The following is a 17104-nucleotide window of genomic DNA, read 5'->3' as shown; positions in this document are numbered from 1 at the left end:
TTCCTCAGTGAAATACACAGAGTCTAAATCAAGAAATATTAATTAGATAAAATTCAATGTCAAATCAGGTCCCGAAAGCAAAATAAAGAAAAGGAAAAAAGAGAGATATAGGAAGGTATACATGGAAAATTAAAAGAAAACATTTTATTTTACTTTGAAAAAAATCCGATACTAATTACATTCTGAAGAAATGAGATACCACACTTGAAAATTTAAATTTTCAGTTCCAGAGTCGTTGTTTAGTAGTAGTTATTAATATTCCATTAAAAATTCACTTACAGCTGAATGCAGCAGCCCTGACCTTTATTGCCATGTTTAGTGGGTAGCGCTTGGGTAAGTACCACATCTTCATGCCAGGTATTTTTGGTGAGTTCCTGTAGTAGCACAGCACAAGGTGACTTGGACAACACACTCCAGATTTTCACATTTAACTGCATGTATGCAGAAGTTGGAAGTTGCTGACAAGTTTAATCCTTAATGATAGTAAGTGCTGTTAGCTTCCCTATTGCTTTCAATACGAAATCTGGGCTCTTTTTCTCATTTGCCAAATCTTAGTTAAAATGCACAAGAATGAGAATGAAACATTCATTCCTCCATCACTCTCTCCCTTTTTGCCAGGAGCTTCATAAGTCTGAGCATTAAAACGGCACTAGACAATCATTTTTCCTCAGGCCTCAAGAACAACTGATGTGGAAAACAGAAAAGTTACTTTTCTTGATAGAATAAATGATGCCTTTCTGAAATGGACTATAGCATATTGCTGAGACAATGCAGAAGAAACTGTATTAAGTTACTGGCTTTAATACACCTGGGCTGGAAGTATCTGATGTGTGCAATGGAAAAATGATGCTCTTTTTATTATTAGTATCGCTAAAACTTCAATAAAACTTTTAAGCGCACAGGGAATAATGATGCATGATTATACAGTGCCTTGTCAAGGTGAGTTCTACATGTGTGGCATACATCCAGCATTGAATATGCTGCTGACTAGCAGCACACTCAACAGGTGCCCAGGTACATGAATGCACCTGTTACTGCTAAACTGTACAACCTAAAGGCAGCCTGGACCTCTTTTAAAAAAGGAGTGCATTCTGGGTACAGTGCTACTCAATGCCCTGCAACACTAACCTCACACATTGCTCAATGCTCTGCAAAACCAATTTCACACATCTCTCAATGCACCTCACCCATCACTTATCAATCAGTAATTCAGACTCATGCCAACATTCATATCCTCCACCAGTCTCACACACTTACCAGTTCAGCAAGCTTCACACTCACACCTCACAGCTTCCAGCTACTTAGCTATGACAGCACTTTATCCAAACACATTGTCGCCCACTAATTGTTCCTGCAGAACATGACTGTACTTAACAGGAGACAGCAGCAGAGAACTAGCACGGGAAAGGCAGAGCTGTATCTCCTAAGGCTTTTGGAAGAGATATGCTGCAAATTATTGGGCCACCAGTGACTGAGGTCCTTGTAACCAGTGTGCCAATGTACATCCAAGATGATGGGATGTACCTGCCTAATGCTTCTTCTCAAATCCCACATCCCATATAACGTGCTATCTGACATGGAATGAAATTTGTAGATGGTATGACCATGGACTTCTTGTTCCTCCTCCACCTGCCCATTTTTGCTTTCAGATACCCAAGACCTGCCGCCTGATCAGCTACTGCAGCCTCACCTTGAAGGTTATGCCCAAAAGCAGATTCCTGATTAAGACTTGTCATCATTTGATTTAATACTTATAACCACCAGCTCAGAAACAGGCATTACATGAAGATTAGAAGACAGTATTGAGATGTGAATCAATGTTAATGAATCACTGCACATGAGTCAGGCTGGGAGGGAGAACTACATTCTGCACCTTTAACACTACATTCGGCACTCTCCCTTTTCCTTCTCTATGTATGGTATGCTTTGTCTGTATAGCATGCAAGAAACAATACTTTTTACTGTATACCAATACGTGAGAGAATAATAAATCAAACGAAAACAAAAAGATAGCACATGTGCTAGATCCCTGGAGTGTGAGGTTCCGCATGAGAGCTACTGCAGAGGACTTAACAAGGGCTTCAATTGAGTGATGCATTGGTTGGGCATCCACATAGAGATACTTAGTGCATTGACAGGCCTGTCACAGAGTGTGCTGTTACTATTAAAGAGTATGGAGGATTCTGATTCCAATTTGGCACAAGGCTTGGAGCTGATCCTTTCCTGGTCATACCATCTGCAAATTTCATTTCATGTCAGATAACAGGATGTAGGAGATGTGAGATTTGAGAAGGACCATCAGGCAGGGACATCTCATCATCCTGGATGTACATCGGCACACTGGTCCCAATAACCTCAGTCACTGGCGGCCCAATAATTTACAGCACGTCTCTTCCAAGGGTCTTAGGGAATACAGCTCTGCCTTTCCCATGCTAGTTCCCGTGTGGAAGGGGTGATCAATATGGCAGAACTTGCAGATCCAGCCATGAGACAGCATCAGTGGCTAATGTCTCAGCTTCCATTGCCACACTGGCAGAAGCCATTCAAAGGAAGTGGTACCCCTCTGCAAAGTTCACCTCATTAGTACCGTTGATTTCTCAACAATTTCTGATTGACCTGTACTGACCGCCCTGTTGTGAATGGCGATAGCGAGGGCGTTCCATCTGTGCGCTGAAGGATGGACTGATTTTGGCATCAGAATACAACACTGATTTAATGCTCAGTTTGCCTTTTTGGATTCATTGCTTTAAGTGATGCTGCCAATTAAACACATACAGCTGAAGGCATAAAGATCCCTAACCAGCACCACCCAGCTAACAGAGATGGTGCCTTTGACTATCTACTTGCTGTTACAGAGTAGAAGCACTTGGTTGTTGGAGCAATTGTAAGAGGTTATTTAAGTCAGCGGGGAGTGGTGCTGGACATTGTGAAGCCAGTTTGTGGTTTGAGGTTCTCTGAGTGGAATCACTTTCTCCCAGTCAGGGGGGATACAGCTGAAGCTCCCCTTAGGCTGCAGCATCATAGGGAGATGCAGCAGAGGCAGCAGAGAAGACTGGCTGTTCATACAGAAAAGAGAAGATCTCTCAACAGGAGACCTTACCACATTGGGCATTCAGGCAGCATTTCCACTGCCTGTGCCTCAGCCAGGAGCCGTATATGAGGTTAGCACTGCAATTGGTAGATTTGAAATGTAAACATTCATTCACTGATCTTGACCATTCATATAGGGTCATTAAATGTCTAATGGCTCTGTATCTATGCCCTTGGTGATGGACTGTTGGCATTGACCACTGCTTAAGAACATGTGTAGGTTATTTAACTACTACAGCCTCTACCAGCATTCAATGAGATCATGTCTGATCTGTTACCTGATTCTATATACCTGCCTTTAACCCATATACCTAATACCTTTAGATTACAAAAATCTTAAATTTAAACCATACAATAGATCTAGCATTAATTGCAATTTCTGAAGAATGCTAAACTTCTTCCATCTTTTGTATGAAGAAATATTTTCTAATTTCACCTCTGAAAGGTCAATCTCTAATTTTTAGACAATACCCCTTGTTCAAGGCTCCCCAATCAGAGGAAATAATTTCTCTCTATCTACCCTATCTTTTCCCCATAATATCTTGGAACATTTGATGTACTGTGGCCTAGGCGCCCACTCCCTTCTGAGCTGTTCTCTGGAGGACCCCTCTCCTCTGGCCTACCTCTTGTACCAGTGACTCCAAAACCCAACTTCCAAATTTCTGGGGGAGTGGAGGGAGTGGTGCTGCTATGCGTATTGTACCATTTTGTGCCAGTCACCTCACCCTTAAGAGGTGCAGTCTGGCCTGAACTAGTACTCAGCAGCTTTAACTGGTGCTAGTCTTACATGAACATGGGCTCCCTGCTAATACATCTCATTCAAAAGATGGCACCGCTGACATACAACACTCGGTCAGAATAGAATGGGATTGAAATGAGATTAATGTGTTCAAACTGGCCACAGTGAATTCAATGTTTGCAAGATTACTGTGGCAGTGTTTGTTAATCCATACACTCTATTCTTGTTCTTCTTATAAAAGTTGTATGATTTGACTGTTCCTTCTACCTTTGCTCCAATCTTTATTTCTCTTCCCCCTTCTTGTTGGAACAGCTGATTACCCTAGTACCCTAAAGGAAATGGTTGGTGAAAGTGATTAGCCTTTGGGTTGGTGATCATGGCTGAGTCAATTGTTATCCCCGATGAACAAAAACATAGGCACAGCACCCCTCCATCTCGAAATAATGAGCAATAACCAGAAACCAAAACTTGGCTGATATCACCCACAAATTAAAGCATGAATTAATTTATAAAACTCTGTTGGTTATAGTCCTTTAATAAACAAAAATGATAGGGGTGACAGCCCCTGGTGGGGCACTGTAGCTAATATAAAATTTCATAAGGAAATTTAAAATGTCATTCCAGGGAGTGATGAGGCACCCTAGTCCTGGTGGTGCTCACTGGCTGCGGAAGACCTGAAGCGCCCCATTAGTTGTATGTGCATATTCTCAATCTCTTTTTATTCATTCATGGGACATGAGCGTCGCTGGATGGCCAGCATTTATATTCCATCCTGAGTTGCCTGAGGGCAGTTGAGACTCAACCACATTGCTGTGGGCCAGACCAGGTAAGGATGGTAGATTTCCTTCCCTAAAGAACATTAGTGAATCAGATAGGTTTTTCCCACAATCGGCAATGGTTTCATGGTCATCAGTAGATTCTTAATTCCAGTTTTTTAAAAATTGAATTCAAATTCCACCACCTGTTGTGGCAGGATTCAAACCCGGGTCCCCAGAACATTAGCTGAGTTTTGGATTAATAATCAAGCAATAATACGACTAGGCCATCGTCTCTCCCACGATGCATCTACCTCTACAATACGTCATGACTGCTGTTTGTAACACTCAACTTCATGTGGTATTTTTTCAATTTATCACCCAGGTACCGAAATGACGTTGTGAATCGGGTAATCACAGATGTTGTCCAACTTTCATGGAAATCACTGCTCAACAAAGCCAATTTTGTGTCTGAGCAGCAAGTTGGAAATGTCCCCCTACATTTCTTTTAACTTTAGTTCAAAACAAGATTGACAGTCTGAATGTATGTCTCTGTATGGTTCAGTACCCCCCATAATGCTGAATTAAAGTTCCATCTTTAATTGACAGACATGCAACCATGTATAGTTAAAACAAGAGCCTCATCCTTACAAATGCACATCAGTCATCAAAATGATGAGCTGGACACTGCTGGAGAAACAATAGGATGCAATTGGCACCAGTGTTCCCCACTGCAGACAGTAGAATAAATTGTCAGGGCCCTGATAAGCATTCAGCCTCTGCTACCTAATGGCATGGGCGTATAGGCATGCTTGGTCAGGCTATTATATAAACTCTATAGTTTTTTCAGAGCAAGGCAGCAGCATAGGATTTATTATAATGCTATTGCATTCCCTGGCATAGCAAAGCTGAATTTAAAACCCCATACCAATTATTCTCATTCTCCAGTCTAGTGAGATTCAAGTTCTTCCATTTTTGCTAGTAATTAGTTTTCACAAGGAGATTAATAATACAAGTAACACTGCAGATAATAGGCAGTGTTTAGCTTGAATCAATTCTCGTAATGTATGTGGCTTCAATAGTTCCATCTTGAAGGTAACTTATTTCTTCATTCCTCATTTGCGTTGCTGTATCTGGAAAAGTGCATGAGATTCACATCACTTTATTATTTGAAAACTAGTCAGAAATGCATGATCCAGCAACCTAACAAAATGCAAGTGTATAGCTCTGGCCATTCAATGCACAACAGTCTGGTGAACTATTGGGGCGATTCTCCCATTGCGACCCGCAAATTTTCTGGCGGGTTGGGTCAGGAGATGCGTGTCAGCCATTTTGCGGGATTCGCGCATGCGTTCCCGACGCATGTGCATCTCCCAGAGCTGGAGAACAATCGCAGTCAGAACCGTGCTGGAATTTGGCGGAAAGAGAGGTAAGTGATTTCAATCTTTCTTAGATGTATTTTAAATCTATTTTAAATGTGATTATCGGGCCTGGCACATAACTAGCCGGGCCTGATAGCATCTCCCAACCCGCCAGGAGTACTTCACTCTGGCGGGATTTAGGGTAGCTCCCCACATTCGGGGAACCAGTGGGGGACCCCGCTGGAGGGAAGGGGGGCAATCGGAGCCCCCCAGGGGGTCAGGCAGCAGTGGGGTGGTGCCCCCTGGGCATGGGCACCTTGGCAGTGCCAGCCTGTACTCCCTGGCACTGCCCAAGGGGCAAAGTGCCCATGCCAAGGGGCATCTTGGCACTGCCCATCAGGCATTGGGCAGTGCCAAGGGGGTGGGGCCTATTGTGGGTGGGGCCTAGGGGGTGATCAGTGGGAGCGGGGGGTCCCGCTGCCACTCTGCATGGGGATTGGTCTGGGCTGGAGGGAGGCCAGCGATCGGGAAAGGCTATAGGGGGGGGGTTGGTGGTCTGCCCGGGGGAGCCTGCCTCCTGGGGGGTTCTGCCTCCCATTGGGGGGTCAGCGGGGAGGGTCTGCCGGGGTGAGGGGAGTGGGGGATTGCCACTGCTGGGTGCGGGAGGCTCGATATCGGGGCACTCTGGATTGGGGAGGGGTCGGGGCTTGGCCCAGGAATTGTCGTGGGAGTGACGATTGGGCCGTGGGGATGGGGGGGGGGGGGGGGGGGGGGGGTGCTGGAGGGGCAGCACTGCGGGGGTCCCGGGCTGGCCAGTGATCGATCTGGCAAGCAAACGGGGAGACTGACAGGTCAGGGCCACTGCGCATGCGCAGAGTTCCAGAGCTGTCAGACTCCGGTGCGAATAAGCCCTCCCCACTCCCCCCCACCGGGTTTTTAATGATATTCATGATTATGACCTCTGCATTGCACAGAGCGGGGAGATTCAGGTCTGAAGTTGCACTGAAAAAACAGTCATGATCTAGACCAATTTTCCCACCAATTCCGCAGTTTTGGGAGAATCGCCCCGATGTTTCTCTAAAATATTCCTCGCTAGTTTATGGGGAGAAAAATTACATAAACTGCTTAGTGAGAGAGTGGTTAGAATGTGGAACAAGCTGTATTGGAAGAGAACAGTACAGATGTATCTAAGGGGAAGCTAGATAAACAAATAAGGACAAAAAGAATAAAAGGTTACCTTGATAGGGTTAAATAAAGAGGGATGGGAGGATGTTCATTCGGAGCATTAATGCAAGCATGAACCAGATAAGCAGAATGGATTGTTTCTTGTATGCAATCTGTGTAATCCTACAGCTACTTAGCTTGTATATTTTGGAGTATAGAAATTGAGGTATGATCTGATTGAGCTGTTCAAAAGTTAAAACATTAAGGTAGATACGAGGGCGGGAATTTCCGATTTTTGCTGCCCCTCGCTGGCGACATAATCAGGTTCATGCACATAAGACTAAAGAAGGAAATTAGGAGAGCCAGAAGGGGTCACGAGAAGGCCCTGGCAGGTAGGATTAAGGAAAACCCTAAGGCGTTCTATAAATATGTGAAGAGTAAAAGGATGAGACGTGACGGAATAGGGCCTATAAAAGGTGAAGGCGGGAAAGGCTGTACGGAACCAGTAGAAATGGCAGAGGTGCTTAATGAGTGTTTTGCCTCGGTTTTCACAGAGGAGAAGGACCTGGGTGGATGTACTGCGGGCGTGCGGTGGACTGAAAGGATTGAGTATGTGGACTTTAAGAAAGAGGTTGTGCTGGAATCTTTGAATGGCATCAAGATAGATAAGTCGCCGGGTCCAGATGGGATGTACCCCAGGTTACTGTGGGAGGCGAGGGAAGAGATTGCAGAGCCTCTGGCAATGATCGTTGCGTCATCGATGGAGACGGGAGAGGTGCCGGAGGATTGGAGGTTTGCGGATGTGGTTCCTATTTTCAAGAAGGGGAATAGGGATAGCCCAGGTAATTACTGACCGGTGAGTCTAACCTCAGTGGTTGGTAAACTGATGGAGAAGATCCTGAGGGACAGGATATATGAGCATTTAGAGAGGTTTAGTATGCTCAAGAATACTCAGCATGGCTTTGTCAAGGGCAGATCGTGCCTTACGAGCCTGGTGGAGTTCTTCGAAAATGTGACTAAACACATTGATGAAGGGAAGGCGGCAGATGTGGTTTATATGGATTTTAGCAAGGCGTTCGATAAGGTCCCCCATGCAAGGCTTCTAGAAAAAGTGAGAGGGCATGGGATCCAAGGTGCTGCTGCCCGGTGGATCCAGAACTGGCTTGCCCAAAGGAGGCAGAGAGTGGGTATAGATGGGTCTTTTTCTAAATGGAGGTTGGTCACCAGTGGTGTGCCCTAGGGATCTGTTCTGGGACCCTGGCTGTTTGTCATTTTCATAAATGACCTGGATGAGGAAGCGGAGGGATGGGTTGGTAAGTTTGCCGACGACACGAAGGTTGGTGGGGTTGTGGATAGTCTGGAGGGATGTCAGAAGTTACAGTGGGACATAGATAGGATGCAAGACTGGGCGGACAAGTGGCAGATGGACTTCAACCCAGATAAATGCGTCGTGGTCCATTTTGGTAGGTCAAATGGGATGAAGGAGTACAATATAAAGGGAAAGACTCTTAGTACTGTAGAGGATCAGAAGGACCTTGGGGTCCGGGTCCATTGGACTCTAAAATCGGCCCCGCAGGTGGAGGAGGTGGTTAAGAAGGCGTATGGTGTGCTGGCCTTTATCAATCGAGGGATTGAGTTTAGGAGTCCGGGGATAATGATGCAGCTATATAAGACCCTCGTCAGACCCCACTTGGAGTACTGTGCTCAGTTCTGGTCACCTCACTATAGGAAGGTTGTGGAAAAGATTGAAAGGGTGCAGAGGAGATTTACAAGGATGTTGCCTGGCATGCCTTATGAGGATAGGCTGAGGGAGCTCGGTCTTTTCTCCTTGGAGAGACAAAGGATGAGAGGAGACCTAATAGAGGTGTATAAGATGTTGAGAGGCATTGATCGGGTAGACTCTCAGAGGCTTTTTCCCAGAGTGGAAATGTCTGCTACGAGAGCTTTAAGGTGCTGTGGGGTAGGTACAGGGGAGATGTTAGGGGTAAGTTTTTCACACAGAGGGTGGTGGGCGAGTGGAATCGGCTGCCGTCAGTGGTGGTGGAGGCAAACTCAATAGGGTCTTTTAAGAGACTCCTGGATGAGTACATGGAGCTTAATAGGATGGAGGGTTATAGGTAGGTCTAGAAGGTAGGGATGTATTCGGCACAACTTGTGGGCCGAAGGGCCTGTTTGTGCTGTAGTTTTTCTATGTTTCTATGTTTCTAAAAGGCAGAATGAGATGTGACTTTCCCAGTAACAAGGTTAGCAGGCATTTAGGCAGAACCAAGTGTAAATTGCAATATTAGCAAGAAGCAGCTTACCTAAATGACTTTTGGCTAAGATCAAGTGTAGTTATGCGGATGCTGCACTTGGTTGAGGTCATTGGGTTGCATTTGAGCTTCATTTTCAGATGAAGCAATTTTTAAAAGCGGCATCTCTGACTTTTGGCTAAGATGCAAATGAGATCAAGCCTTGGAGGAGGAAACCTCCGCCTACTCCAATCAGCTTGGCTCATGTAGATCAGGCCCAAGACAGGGTAAAGGATTGCATGCCCTGTCTTGTCAGCTTGGATCGGAAATGTCTCAACTTGTTGAGACTCTGAATTGGACTTGATTTGATTGAATTGGAAAAGTATTTAAAAAATGACAGAGAGATCAGTGGAGGCATACATATGCTAATTTCTAGTGCTGTTACTGGGGAGGGGGGCCATGTCTAAACACGCCAGTCAGTATGGCTACAAAGGCGCATCAGGACACACCCTTTCATCGGCAGCATCTTCCCACAGCCCCTCCCCAACATGGTTCATCGGCATTGTGACCCCCGACATGCACCACCATCATACTCCCCAACATGCCCCCCAATCATAAATCCTAACATGCCCCCCTTTGTGACCCGTAAGAAGCCCCCCCCTCCCCCGATTGTGACCCCCAACATGGTTGCCTGACATGCACCACCTCTTGCATAGCCTCTACTCAGGCCGCACCCACAGCACACTGGCACTGCCAGGATGACCGGTGGGTACTGCCCAACCGTTCACCCAACCACCCAGGGGCTCCATTGTCTCCGAGCCCCGTGTCATCAATGCAGATGTTTTAAGATCTCTTTCCTCACTCACCATCTCCCCCGCCCCCTCAGCCACCCCCTCATTCCTCACACAACTTCCATCTCTCCCACCACCACCACCTCTTTGTCATCTTATAAATCCTCTTTACTATAGATACTCCTCTGAATCTTTTCCTGAAATTCTCTCCTCCCAATAGTTGTGTGTCAGCTCCTTTGTGGAAACTTTGAGCAGTCAGTGAATAGCAGCGACTGAGCAATGTCTCAGTGACAGTCAGGCTGAATTTTGGCACATTCATGACAGTCTGTTCAAACTCACCAGCTCGTGTTTGAGGGGACTGGTTCCCTCCTGTCCAGGAGCTGCTTCCCAATCTCCACACACCTACTTTCACATTTCCATCCGATTGAACTCAAACCGGGCTGGAACTTCACAAGCAGCAGCTTCTACAGGTGAACTTCCCGCCGAAAACGAAGGATATTACCGCCACTTTTTGCATTAGAGATAGTGTTGTAAATGATTGCTGACAGTTCACCTGGACTTTGGTCTAAACCAACTAGACACGCTTGGGGGAACGTTTTAAAGTATTATCAAATGAATTGTGATGTTGAGGATTCAGTATCTGAAAGGTTTATAGTGGTTGTTTTATATTTGACATTATCTGATCAAGCAGCGGCCGATCCTTGATAAATAAACACAATTACAACTAAGCTTTACACATTAAACGTATTTAATTCGCGATGTCAGACGAGCAACTCTGAAAGGCGATTCTGCAAAGAGACGGATCTGATTCTAAGTCTGGTTGTTTCCTGTTCCTGAAGCCAGTGATTTGGGAAGGAGACACATTTCATTCACAGGAATTACCGTGTGGCTCAGTGTTCAATTTCAGACTCACTCTGCCACTGTCTGAAGACTGCTCCAGATTCACGATCTTGTCGTTTACTCCCAATATAAGAAAGCACAGAGTGGTATTAATTGTCCTGTTTCTAAACAGAAACATAGAGTGATATTTATAGATTCAAGACCTGCAACTTTATAACATGAATATGGCATAGGAATCTCACCCTCTAGTGACCAGTCATTAGTGGCACAGAGAAGATGAAGGAGCCTTTTCATCCATTTCTCCAGACAGATCCTGATGCTTCCCTCCCCAGTGATTTAAATAACGAACTGATATTTCTACAATGAGCATTGTTATAATCCCAGCTGATGCTAACACTGGACAAGTCTGGCTTGATAGATGGTAAAATAAAAGCAAAATACGCTGGAAATTGAAAATAATTCAAAAATGTTGAATAAACTCAGCAGGTCTGCAGCATCTCTGGGGCAGTAAAGAGTCCGTATGACCCTTCTTCAAAATCATAAGGATTTGAAATGTTAAAGAGATGCTGCCAGACCTGTTGATTTTTTTGTTGAAAGATCCTTGACTTTTTTTAGAAACCAGGGACCAATGTTACTGAACAAAGTCACAGGAATCTGTGGATGAACTTTTATTAAATAGGAAAAATAAAATATATTACACCAGACAAAAAGATTGAAAGGATCTCATTACCAACCCAAGAGAATTATTCAAACATTCACTATTCTCCATTTCTTCACAGACACATACAACATCAGAAAGGTAAAACAATGTATAATCTCTATTATATACTCTAATATTCAGAATTAGTAAGAGATACATATGAATTAACAGGCAAACTGTGGTCAGACACTCCACACTTCCAAGTTAATGACAGTGATGGCCGAGTGGTATTATTGCCAGACTATTAATCCAGAAACTCAGCTAATGTTCTGGGATATGATGGAATTTGAATTCAATAAAAAAAATCTACAATTAAGAATCTACTGATGACCATGAAACCATTTGTCGATTGTCAGAAGATTCCATCTGGTCCATTAATGTCCTTTAGGGAAGGAAATCTGCCGTGCTTACCTGGTCTGGCCTACATGTGACTCCATAAACTCCAGAGCCACAGCAATGTGGTTGACTCTCAACTGGCCTCGGGCAACTAGGAACGGGCAATAAATGCTGGCCAACCAGTAATGTCCATGTCTCTCATTCTACCCTATCAAATCCTTGAAATGCTGATGTGTTTCAAAATTGATGACCTCTTACTCTTAAAAATCCCAGGAAACATAGGTCCATTTTACTGAATCTTTATTCATAGGAAGCCCTGTCACCCCAGGACTCAAATAGATTGAACATTTCATTGCACCATCAAGTTTGTCTTTGCTTAGGTAAGAAAAACAAAACAGCTCATTGTATTCCAGACACGATCTCATCAAACTTCGAACCAATTGAAGCTAAACTTTATGGTTGTGATTCTTCCAGCCCGTTTCGCTGTGCGAGTACTGCAGCAGGCCGGGAGACAGCAGCTGGGGGCCTTTAGCGGGATACGCGGCCAGGGACCGGCAGATTGAGAGTGACCCAGGCCCTTTTCTTCAGAGTAATCAGCTCCGCTCCGATTTCCCACCGGGCAGGAGGAAATGCTGAGAGGCCGGGGCAGACTGGGGACAGGGTCTACTGTCGGTGATCGGTGGTGAGGGGGACCCGCTGCCACTCTGCACTAGGGTTGGTGGGGGGGGGAGTGAGGGCCGATCGGGGCTGGACATCAGGGGGGATCGGGTCTGGCCATTGCTGGGGTAGATCAGGGTTGTGGGGGGGGGGGGGGGTGGTCAGGTCTCGCCATGGAGAGGAGATCGAGCTGCCCAGGTCATTCTGGTAGGCCTGCGATGGAGGGGCGGGGTTGGGAAGGCCAGTGATCGGGAAGGGAAGGCCAGTGATCGGGAAGGGAAGGCCAGCGATCAGGGTGTGGGTTCGGGATTAAACAACGCGCCACAGCGAAAAACCGCACCGACCTCCTCAGAAGACAAACACGGGACACAGTGGACAGAGTACCCTTCGTTGTCCAGTACTTCACCGGAGCGGAGAAGCTACGGCATCTCCTCCGGAGCCTTCAACATGTCATTGATGAAGACGAACATCTCGCCAAGGCCATCCCCACACCCCCACTTCTTGCCTTCAAACAACCGCACAACCTCAAACAGACCATTGTCCGCAGCAAACTACCCAGCCTTCAGGAGAACAGTGACCATGACACCATACAACCCTGCCACAGCAACCTCTGCAAGACGTGCTGGATCATCGACACAGATGCCATCATCTCACATGAGAACACCATCCACCAGGTACACGGTACATACTCTTGCAATTCGGCCAACGTTGTCTACCTGATACGCTGCAAGAAAGGATGTCCCGAGGCATGGTACATTGGGGAAACTATGCAGACGCTGCGACAACGGATGAATGAACACCGCTCGACAATCACCAGGCAAGACTGTTCTCTTCCTGTTGGGGAGCACTTCAGCGGTCACGGGCATTCGGCCTCTGATATTCGGGTAAACGTTCTCCAAGGCGGCCTTCGCGACACACGACAGCGCTGAGTCGCTGAGCAGAAACCGATAGCCAAGTTCCGCACACACGAGGACGGCCTCAACCGGGATATTGGGTTCATGTCACACTATTTGTAACTCCCACAGTTGCGTGGACCTGCAGAGTTTCACTGGCTGTCTTGTCTGGAGACAATACACATCTTTTTAGCCTGTCTTGATGCTCTCTCCACTCACATTGTTTCGTTTCTTAAAGACTTGATTAGTTGTAAGTATTCGCATTCCAACCATTATTCATGTAAATTGAGTCTGTGTCTTTATAAGCTCTGTTTGTGAACAGAATTCCCACTCACCTGAAGAAGGGGCTTAGAGCTCTGAAAGGTTGTGTGGCTTTTGCTACCAAATAAACCTGTTGGACTTTAACCTGGTGTTGTTAAACTTCTTACTGTGTTAAAAGGAGGCCAGAGATCAGGAATCTGGCGAGGGGGGGGGGGGGGGGGGGGAGGGGGTGGGCAGTGCGAATGCGCCAATCTCCCCACTGACAGATTGACGCATGCGCAGTGGCCCACTCAGCACTATGCTGCCGCCGGCCTCTCGGGTGGGACGAGGCCCCCGTCCCCCACTTTCTGGTGTGAATCTCTCTGAGGCACTCTGTGATGCACAGTGTCGGAGATTCATTCAGGTCAGTCCACCCAAACAATGGGAGGGAAATTCTCCTGTCTTCCTTCCCGTTAGGCACTTAGTATTTTTTTGGGAGAATCCCCGCCCATTTCTTTCACACCTAACTCATTTTCAAAAAAGGACAACACATCATTTTCCTTCCTCTTTGCTCACAGCACCTATATGTTAACTTGCTGTGATATTTGTGAGCATTTTTATTGTCATGCGTGAATGCTGCTGCTTCACTGCTGAGTGCAAAATCCAGTCTGTTCATGTTTGAAAATGATTTATTTTTCCTCTGACATGCAGCCACAGAGAAAACTCAACAAAAGCAGCTTGTTTTAAACTCATTTGTGTACGAACCACAGTCAAATTAAAAGCAGCAAAATATTGTTCACTTTTGTCCCTTCAGCTGAAAGGCTGCATTTCTAAGCTCTGATTCAGTTGTCTCTTGTCTCTCAGTCACAAGGTTCTGGGTACAGGTCCCACTCCAGGCCGGTTGAACAAAAATCAAGACTGACACCCCAGTGCAGTAGAGAGGGAGATTGTCCTGTCGGAGATCCTTTCAGATGAGATGGTAAACTTTGTTCCAATCTACTTGCTTAGGTGGATGTAAAAGATCCCAAGGCACTATTACAAAAGGGGGCAGCAGGGGTTATCCCTTGTGCCCTTACCAATATATATACAAACATAAACAAAGAACAACACAGGACAGGAACTGGCCCTCTGGTCCACCAAGCCTGGACTGATCCTTGGTTTCAATACTCTGATCACCTCCCCTTCATGTTTCCATCAAAATATACTTTAAATGTTACCAACATGCCTGCTTACCTTAATGAACATCACAAAAGCAGATGATCACATTGCTGTTTTGTGGAAGTTAGCTGATCACAAGTATCTGCCTCATTTCCTACATTACAACACAGACTCCACTTCAATAAGTATCATATCGGCTTTAAAAATCTCTAAAAGTACATACGCTCTGGAAAATTTTACCTGGACAATAAATTCCGGAGAATAGATAGAACAGTACAGCACAGAACAGGCCCTTCGGCCCACGATGTTGTGCCGAGCCTTATCTGAAACCAAGATCAAGCTATCCCACTCCCTATCATTCTGGTGTGCTCCATGTGCCCATCCAATAACCGCTTAAGTGTTCCAATGTTTTTCATTTAACACTGGTTTACGACACAGAGCTGGAACTTTGAGCTCCTAATCCAGCTGCAAAATTCCTCATTTTCAACAATTAAACTTTGCGTCCTTAAGCAGACAGGATGTAAAAGTACATCTTTATCTGAGCAGCAGATTAAAGTGATAAGCATTTGTTTCATTATTATACTTTATCTTCCTCCTCACCATGAGAAACTCTGGGGGCGATTCCTCCAGCCCGCTGCGCTGCTCAAGCCACGCATTGGGCCGGGAGACATCAGCAGAGGCTGTTTTGCAGGCTTCCTGCTGGGTGTCACGCTCTCTGCGAGTCTCCCAGACTGAGATTTTTAGCTGTAATTTATGCATTGAAAGAACTTGCATTTACAAAGCACATCTCAACCCATAGACATCCCAAAGCCCTTTGCTGGTAATTAGGTGTTTTTAAAGTAAGGACAGCAAATGCTGGATGAACTCAGCAGGCCTGACAGCATCGGTGGAGTGAGAGACCGTTGGCATTTCGAGTCCATGTGACCATTCCACAGAATTGGGGATGTGTAAATGTAATGAATCGGCACGGAGCTGATTACAACGTGGAAATCAGTATTTACATTTCATCAGTGGTCCCAGGACTGAGGTCCCTAGGCTCGCTAGCGTCTCCCCCATCCCCGCTCCGACCCACCTGGAGTGTTCATTCCAGCGGGATTTACTAACGGGGAACAGGCAGCCCGACCCCGCGGGAGGGAAGAGAGGCCATTGTGGCCCCCCCAGGAGACTGGGGGTAAGGGAGAGTGGTCCATGGGCAGTGCCAGCCTTGCACCCTGGCACTTCCCAAGGGTAAAACTGGCACTGACAACGGGCACCTTGGTACTGCCCATCAGGCAGAGTGAGGGGGAGGGCCTATTAGGGGGCTAGGGTCTATTGGGGATGATCGGTGCGGGTGGGGGACCCACTGCTAATCTGCATTGGGATGATTGGGATAGGGAGGGAAGAGGTGATCACGGCTGGCCATCCAGGTGGGGCAGGGGGTGGGAGGGGCTCGGGAGATAGGGGCTGGCCGGGGGGTGTGTACATCAGAGCTGGACCAGGGAGTTCCAGGAAGCCAGTGATCAGGGGATTGGTGAGGACGGTAGTAGGGCAGCAATTGGGGGGGGGTGGTTGAAGGACTGGCCACCAATTGGGCTGGCCAGCGATCAGGAGGCCGGCAATGTGGGGCCACTGCGCATGCGCTGATCTCCGCACTGACAGATCGGCTAATGCGCAATGGCCCGCTAACTGCTATGCTGCCAGCCTCTCAGGCAGGAATAGGCCCCGCCCCCAGATTTCCAGAGTGAATCATGCGAGGGCACTCTGTGATGCACGGAATGTTGGAGATTCATTGTAGGAATCACGCTAAAAAAACTAGCGTGATTTACTCCCATTTTCCCAGAAGTTGGGGACGAAGAACCTTTTTGGGAGAATACCGGCCCATGTTATCATTGAATCCTACCATGCTGAAGGCAGTCATTCGGCCCATCGAGACTGCACTGATTCTCTGATAGAGCATCTTACCCGGACCCTTTCCTATAACCCCACATATTTAGCCACTAATCCCCCAATCTACACATCTTGGGACACTATGGGGCAATTTAGCATGGTCAATCAACATAACCTGCGCATCTTTGAACTGTGGGAGGAAACCAGAGCATTGGAGGAAACCCACAGACATGGGAAGAACATGTAAACCCCATACAGTCACGCGAGACCGGAATCGAACACG

The sequence above is a fragment of the Mustelus asterias genome, chromosome 3, assembly GCF_964213995.1.
Source record: "Mustelus asterias chromosome 3, sMusAst1.hap1.1, whole genome shotgun sequence".
In the NCBI taxonomy this organism is placed as follows: Eukaryota; Metazoa; Chordata; class Chondrichthyes; order Carcharhiniformes; family Triakidae; genus Mustelus; species Mustelus asterias.
Note: the sequence above shows the minus strand (reverse complement) of the source record.